This window comes from Elephantulus edwardii, unplaced genomic scaffold (assembly GCF_000299155.1).
Source record: "Elephantulus edwardii isolate Elephantulus edwardi_28Jun2011 unplaced genomic scaffold, EleEdw1.0 scaffold00010, whole genome shotgun sequence".
Taxonomy (NCBI): domain Eukaryota; kingdom Metazoa; phylum Chordata; class Mammalia; order Macroscelidea; family Macroscelididae; genus Elephantulus; species Elephantulus edwardii.
Genome location: NW_006399760.1, coordinates 7949988 through 7957590, shown reverse-complemented (window position 1 = coordinate 7957590; position 7603 = coordinate 7949988).

The window sequence follows — 7603 nt, the reverse complement described above, 5'->3', positions numbered from 1 at the left end:
CAACATATATATAATTAGACTATATATAAATAGTATATATGTAATTAGTATATATAATAGACATAATACGTATACACACACACACACACACACACACGAGCAATCTTTGGTCTTATTTAATGTTTATTTGATACAGAACTTTAAAATCACATTTCTCTTTTATTATAAGCAGTCTTTAGTACTTAAAATGGTATATTCTCAAGATTCTTTGGTAAATCAGCTGTTTGAGTCTTTTATCCAAGAAAAACTGAACTTACTACAGAAGCTTTCTTTTGGCCTCTCCAAATAAACCAAAATATGTAATTTGTTTCTTGTTAGGTGCCGGTGAATTAAGTACGACTCATAGTGACCCTATGCTCAACAGACCTGAACCTTGTCCTATCCTATGCCATCCTCATCATGTCTGATACCCAGGACCCCATTGCTGCAGTTACTGTGTCAGTCTAGCTTGTTGGGCATCTTCCTTTCTTTTGCTGATCCTTCCACTTGCCAAGCATGCTGTCCTTTTCTAAGAAATAGCCTATCCTACCAACATGTCCAAAGTGTGAGGGACATTTACCAGTTTTATCTCCAAGGAGCACTCTTACTGGACTTTTTCCAAGACAAAACTATTTTTTTTGGCAGTCTATGGGATATTCAACATTCTTTCTGAATACCAAGACTCAAAAATGTCAATTCTTCTCTGTCATTCTTATTCATTGTCCAACCCAAAGACAAGAAGTTCAAGTCTACTAGATGCTGCAATGAAATTACTGTCTAAAAAAGGACATTGGAGGGTCTGCTAGGAGTCAGTTGCTACTAACGATATTCAGCAGCATGATAAATCAAAGGGGAATCACTAGCAAAACAGTAAAGCCTTAAATCATCGTGCAGGTAAGAATGTCTGCTTTGAAAAATATTTTCTGTGTTTTGGTAACAATGTAGAGAATTTTCTCATATCTTATTCTTGGAGAAGGGAATTACATTAGGGATCTTTCCATTTCCAAAGCTCTGTCAAAAAGTATTGTGTCTAGAAGAAAATGCATTGAAAAGCAGGAGGCATGGATCAAAGTCATTCCCTTCTTATAGAGATCAAGATGATTACTTTGTCTGAGGCTATCAGAATTTTAAATACACTGTTAGATATTCCTGGAATACAAAGAACACCAATAAATATGGAGGTAGGAAGAAGTGGACTATATACTGCCCTCTATAAATGCCTTGACCAACTCCCAATCTAAGCAAACTGTCACTGTACAAATAAGGCCACTAATTCTAAAAACTCCTGGATGATATTATTTTTCTCTAATATTTGTGTGTTTGCATTTAGTCATGGTTGGCTTTCTCTTGAACTGACTTTAAGTAGCTCAAGATGATTAATTTAACAAAGAAGTTCTTGATAAAAAGTAAAAAGTGAAATAATTAGGTACATGCAAGAATGTAAGTTGTATAGTGGATATTTGTTGATTTCTTTTCTCATTCATTCATTCATTTGACAGACATTTATTGATAAACTGACATATACCAACTATTACTATAGAATATCAGAACAAATAAAATTTATCTTACCTGACATAGGGTAGCCAGAGAAACTCTTCCTGCTCAGGCTATCTGAACTCTGAGCAAACACCCATACTATCATCTTGCGGGGAAGAAACCTGATGACAGAGTAAGAAGTTGGAGCTGGGAGCAAGAAAAATCTTGAGAATGACAAATCCTTAAGTTGTGTGACCTCAGTGCTTCTTTTGCTCCCTAGTAGTCCTAGTTTCGCCTGGTCATTTGGAAAAATAACAAGCAGAAAGTTTTGCGGCAGGAAGTCAATGATGCAGAAATTGAGAGGGAATAAGGTCAATGAGATGGCAAGAGACAAAACAGCTATGAATGATAACGTTGAACACGTGTGACGTGTGTGCTTGGTAGAAGTAAACAGACTGCGCAGGAACATGAGATAAAGGAACCATTGCTAGTCAGAAATAAAAGAAGACAACTCTGCCACAAAAATGTATGACTGAAATAGTCACTTAGCTGCATAGATAATGATTTTTTTTATTTTTAAAATACATATTTTTATTGGTTTACATACATTCACTTATATGCATTTTGTTCCATACATGCATATTGTGTTCTGTACAAACTTTCATTTACATTGTCTTTTTATTCATGCATATTGTGGGATTTCCTCCTTTACAATCATTTTACTAATAATTATATTCAGGAAAGTATGTAAGGCTGCTACTTCATGCCTCATGCTTTATTACCTCCATTTTACATAGCCAATTTCTGATTTACCCTTCCCTATCAAACCCGCAGTCTCAGAGAACAAGCATATCTCTTTTGCTGAAGAATCTTCTGTTCAGTTTGGAAACTGAGAATTTGCATCAACAAGCAAAGTCCATTCCAGGGCAAGCCACTCACTTTGGATTTTTGTTTTAAGAAATTCGCAGTTGAAAGAAAGGCAAGCAGAAAGAGAGAGAAAGGAAAAGAGAGAGAAAGTGACTTTTTGAAACTGGAAAAATCTGTTTGGCTTCTGAGGCAGGGTAGTGTTGGTGTTTATCAGAGCCTCCTTCCAGGACTTGAAGTTAAAGGGAGCTGGGGAGTATGCTTACTCCTAGCGATCACCTGGGCCCACTGAAGTGGAAGTATGACACATACCACAATGAAGAGAGAGGCCTAGCTTGAAAGTATTTTTCAGCATTGTCCACCTAGCATGCACGAATGAATAAAAAACGTTGCTGGCTTGAGGATCAGGGAGCTATGAGAACTCCAGGCTCATTCACTTGGCTCCAGGTGGGGGCTAAGGCTGAGTAAAGGGATTGACCAATCTGGAACAAAGGGAAAAGTACAGACCCCTGAGTTTGACACTGATGCCCATTTGGAACTAGTTATAGATGGTTGGTGATAAATTGACCAGAAGAACTTAACCAGATGATGAGAAAGTGATCCATGCTGTGAGCTAATTTGATTGCAACATTTTCAGTCTTCTATTTGTGTATATTCAGTGACAGAGAGGAAAGACCCTCAAAAAAGACAGATTGGCACATTGACTATAAAAATGGGCTCAAGTATATCAGATACGGTGAGGATGATCCTTAAATAGGGCAGAACTTTGATCCAAAAGAGCTAATCCCTTAATCAGGTTGTGCTAGAAGTTTTATTTTCTCTGGAATATATTTATTTATAAAACATTGTATGTAATTTAGAATGTCATTCAAAGCATTTTATGAATGATCAAGCAAAAGGGTTTTTTCTGAAATAATCTTTTTTTAAAACAAAATTAGTAAAGAATCTTCTTTTTCTTCAGTTTTGGATAAAGCAGTTTTTTTATTTTTGGTTTTTTTAAAAAAATCTTTGGTAACATTCCAGATAGAATATACTCAATGAGATAAACTTAATAAGTAATTTTGTTATTATGAATAACACAGCAATCAACATGGATGTACATATATCTGTTTAATTCATGGCTCTGATTTCTTAAGCGTATTTTCCCACTAATGGAATTGCTAGGTCAAATGGCATTTGCATTTTCAACTTTTTGAGAAAGTGCTGTATTGTCTTGCACAGTGGCTGTACCATTTTACATTCCCATTGGAAGTGAATGAGAGTTCTGATCTCTCCACAAGCTCGCCAGCATTTGTTGTTTTCTGACCTGTTGAACTTTGCTATTGTTGCTGAGATGAGATGCTATCAACTCATAAAATATTATACAACATGGGGGATCATGAAGGACATTATTCTGTGTGTAATATCTCAGTCCCAAAAGGAAAAATACTGTATGATACCTCTGTTGTAAGACAGACATGGGGTGGGTGGGGATTTGGGGAGAGAATGGGAAAAGAGTGGATAGATAATGAACATAGCATGAGATCAGATGAGTACTAGAAATGGCTAAAAAGAATGTATGATTAGGCATTATTCATATGACAACAGTCTGGAACAAGGAGTGCTCTGCTGGGAGGGCTAGAGAAGGGGAAATGGGAGGGGGAAAAAATGTGCAACAATGGGGAAAAATGAAAACATTTTAGATTGAAAAACAAAGAATTAATTCTGTAACTTCCACAATTACCAACATTTTTCAAGTCTTTTAAAAACAAGCTCTTATTCCTAGATTGTATGAAGTGGAAGCTTGTAAAACATTTTCAGGTGAGAGAAAGATGTTTGTCATTTTGGTTTTGCTGAATGTCTCCAATTTCTATATTCTCTTGATTATTTGACTATTCATGATCTTTCACATGCACTCATCTTGAGTATCTTAGTCATCACAATCTTTTTTAAATCAAGACATGTATCAAAGACTTTATAATGGACACATAATAAATATACACAGTCAATAATATTTTGATAAATGAATGATTTCTTAAACTGTAGAAATTAAAAGCAATAATGATTTACTCTGTCAAGTTATCATGTCATCAAATGGATTATGAGAATATTGATTCATTTAAATTACTTTTATGGTTTTGCATCTCAGTATAATTTCAAATCCTTTAGCATAGGAAAAATGCCAAATTTCTTAATTTATGAGCAAAATTATGCTCCAAAGATTTTTGCCTTATTGTAATGAAACAAATTGTGTTTGCATGATGGGAGAACAGCCATGCTAATTGAAGCCAATAGAGAATGAGTTTCAAGGTTCATGATTGCATTATTTTGTGTAATTCACTTTATTTTTCTCAGAAAAACTCTTAAATAGCATGACGAAATTTTGAAAGAGTACTATTTCTATGATGATACTACTTGTATTTTTTTTTTCCAGTGTTATATTGTTACAAGTCAGGTAAGCATCGTAAATGGCAACTTTTTTTTTAAAATTCTTGAAATTTCAATAAATCATCCAACTCAAAAATTGCATTTAAATGTGAAAGATATGTAAGAAAATCACTTTGACTGCAACTAAGATAGCATTTAATTTAAACTGGTTAAGTGAAAAGGAAAACTTTAATCAGTTTATGCAGTCCAATAGCCCAAGAGTGGGTAGATTAAGTTTCTGGTTAATTTTGTGCTGACGAATTACCTAGGACCATTGCGACTCTATGTACAACAGCTCTGAACCCTGCCATGTTCTGAGCCAGTCTCACTAATTCCCACACACCAACTCCCCTTGCCCCAGTCACTGTATCAATCCATCTCATTGAGGTCTTCTTCCTCTCCAGTGCTGTCCCTCTACCATTCTGAGCATATCTCTAAGGACCGGTCCCTCCTGGCCACACGTCCAAAGTATGTGAGACAGAGCTTCGAAATCTCAGCCTCCAGGAGAAACTTGGTTTCACCCTCTCCAAGACAGACCTGTTTGTTTTCTTGGCAGTCCATGACATGTTCAAGACTCATCTCCAACACCACAATTCAAAGGAATTGATTCTTCTGTCATCCTTATTCATTGTCCAGTTCTCTGATGCATAGCAAGTGATTGTGAAGACCATGGACTGAATTGGCCACACCTTAAATGAATACTTGGAAATAAATGCCATCAGTACCATTCATGTTTCCACCGCTGATTGCATTCTGATTAGGTCTGTTAGAAAAATGAGTGAAGAGGAAAGCATGAAATAGATACTTTCCGACAGCTGCATTTTTTTTTAAATCCTGTTGATTTAGTGCAAGATATATAGGACTGTTGACCGAAAGGTAGTTTCAACCCATTAGCAGTACAACAGAGAAAGACTGTCAGTTTCTTCTGGTAAAAATATACAACCTTGAAAACTGCATAGTGGCTGTGAGTCAAATTTGACTAGTGGCAATATAGGTTTTATAGCATTTATACATTTTTTAGTTTTATGCTACAACTTTAAATTTGTAGATGGTGAAATCGTCAAAATATAGCAATGCCTATAAATGCAGAATTTGAAGAACTTAGTGTGGGTACAAGGCTATTTTATACTGCCATTTACTTATTTTTCCATTGAATCCTGATATAGTACAACTTGGTAAATTAAGCCACTTAACAGTTCAATGGCATCAGTGTATTCACAGTGTATGAGAATAATGAGTTGTATTCAGTTTTTATTAGACTAGTTGATGACAGGAAATTGCAATTGATAGTAATTTTGAGACTATTTAGTGTGTTTTAAAAACTAATTGCTAGAGTTGAAATTAACCAGGAAATTAGCACCATATTATAAAACAGTTCATTATGGTCTTGTGGTTCCTCTTCCATGTATGGAAAAAACCCCCACCAAACCAACAACAACAACAACAACAACAAAAAGCCAAAAACACACAACACAACAACTTCATGTCTTTATTTATTCTTTTAGAACAACTTTTTTTTTTACACACACAATTCGCTTGTTAGCCAAAAAAGTGTTCCAGCCCCTTTGAATCTATTTCCTCTTATTAAATTCAATATTTATCTCTGTCATTTTTTAGAATTTATATGAATCTTTATTATCTATGGACTACAATGGCCTCTAAATTCTGTCACAGAATACCATGTTGATGACCTGTTATTCCAAAGGTCTTAATTTACAGAATAGTAAGAGAAATAGCCATTTGAAGATTCTGTTGTTAATGCCTTGTGTAGTAAGGTTTTAATACTTTCCTTAATGGAAATTATGACAGAAACAAAAAATTCTGAATGTACAATTGTTTCAACATTGCATAATTTGATATATATAGATGCAACTGAAATGGTTCTTGGTGCCACTGAGTTGAATAGGACTTACTGGGACACTATGAGCAACAGATCTGAGCCCTGCCATCCTCACAATCTCCAACATACTTAAGCCCACTGCTGCACTCACTCTGTCAATCCATCTTACTAAGGGTCTTCCTCTCTCTGACCCTCCACCTTGCTAAGCATGATTACCCTACCCAAGGAATAGCCTTTTCCTAGCAAAATGCCCAAAATATGAGACAAAGTTTTACCATCCTTGCCTTCCTCCAAGAAACACTATCTGGCTGCATTTTTTCCAAGAACATATCTGTTTGTTTGGGGTTTTTTAGGAGTACATGGGTTATTCAGTGTTCTTTTACAACACTACACTGCATAAGAGGCAAATTTATGATGTTAAAATTAGAGTATATTTCACTATCCTCAGAACTCTGACTGAGAATGTGATTCATAAATTGTACAGGTTTTTGCATTTGCAAAATCATTTTAACTTTGAACTGATTTAATCTCCCTAATTATTTTGACGATTATGTTGTACCTACTTTGACAAAAGGAAAATGAATCTGACCTGACTTGATAATCTTCATATTACTAATCCATCACTAGCATATAGAGCAATTAAGATAAATTAATAGTTTTATGTTTGCTACTTACTTGCTTTATAAGTCTTTAACATAAGTCCAATACCTATTACATAATAGGGTCACAATGTTACTTGAACTTCAAATTACATTTTAGTTATATTCAAAAGCTGATTACCAAACATGACTTTTTGAAATTTGAAGTTAATTTTCTGCCTTAATAGGAAAGACAATAAATTCTTTTTTTCTGTAAGTACCTACTTCCTCATTGTCATAAGAACCCATATAATTTTTAAGTATTCTCCCCACTATGTTATTGTTGTTGTTGTTATGTGCCGTTGAGTCGTTTCCGACTCATAGCGACCCTATGCACAACAGCCCTAAACCCTGCTCTGTCCTGCGCCAAACGCACCGCCTCTGACACACCCATCCCGAT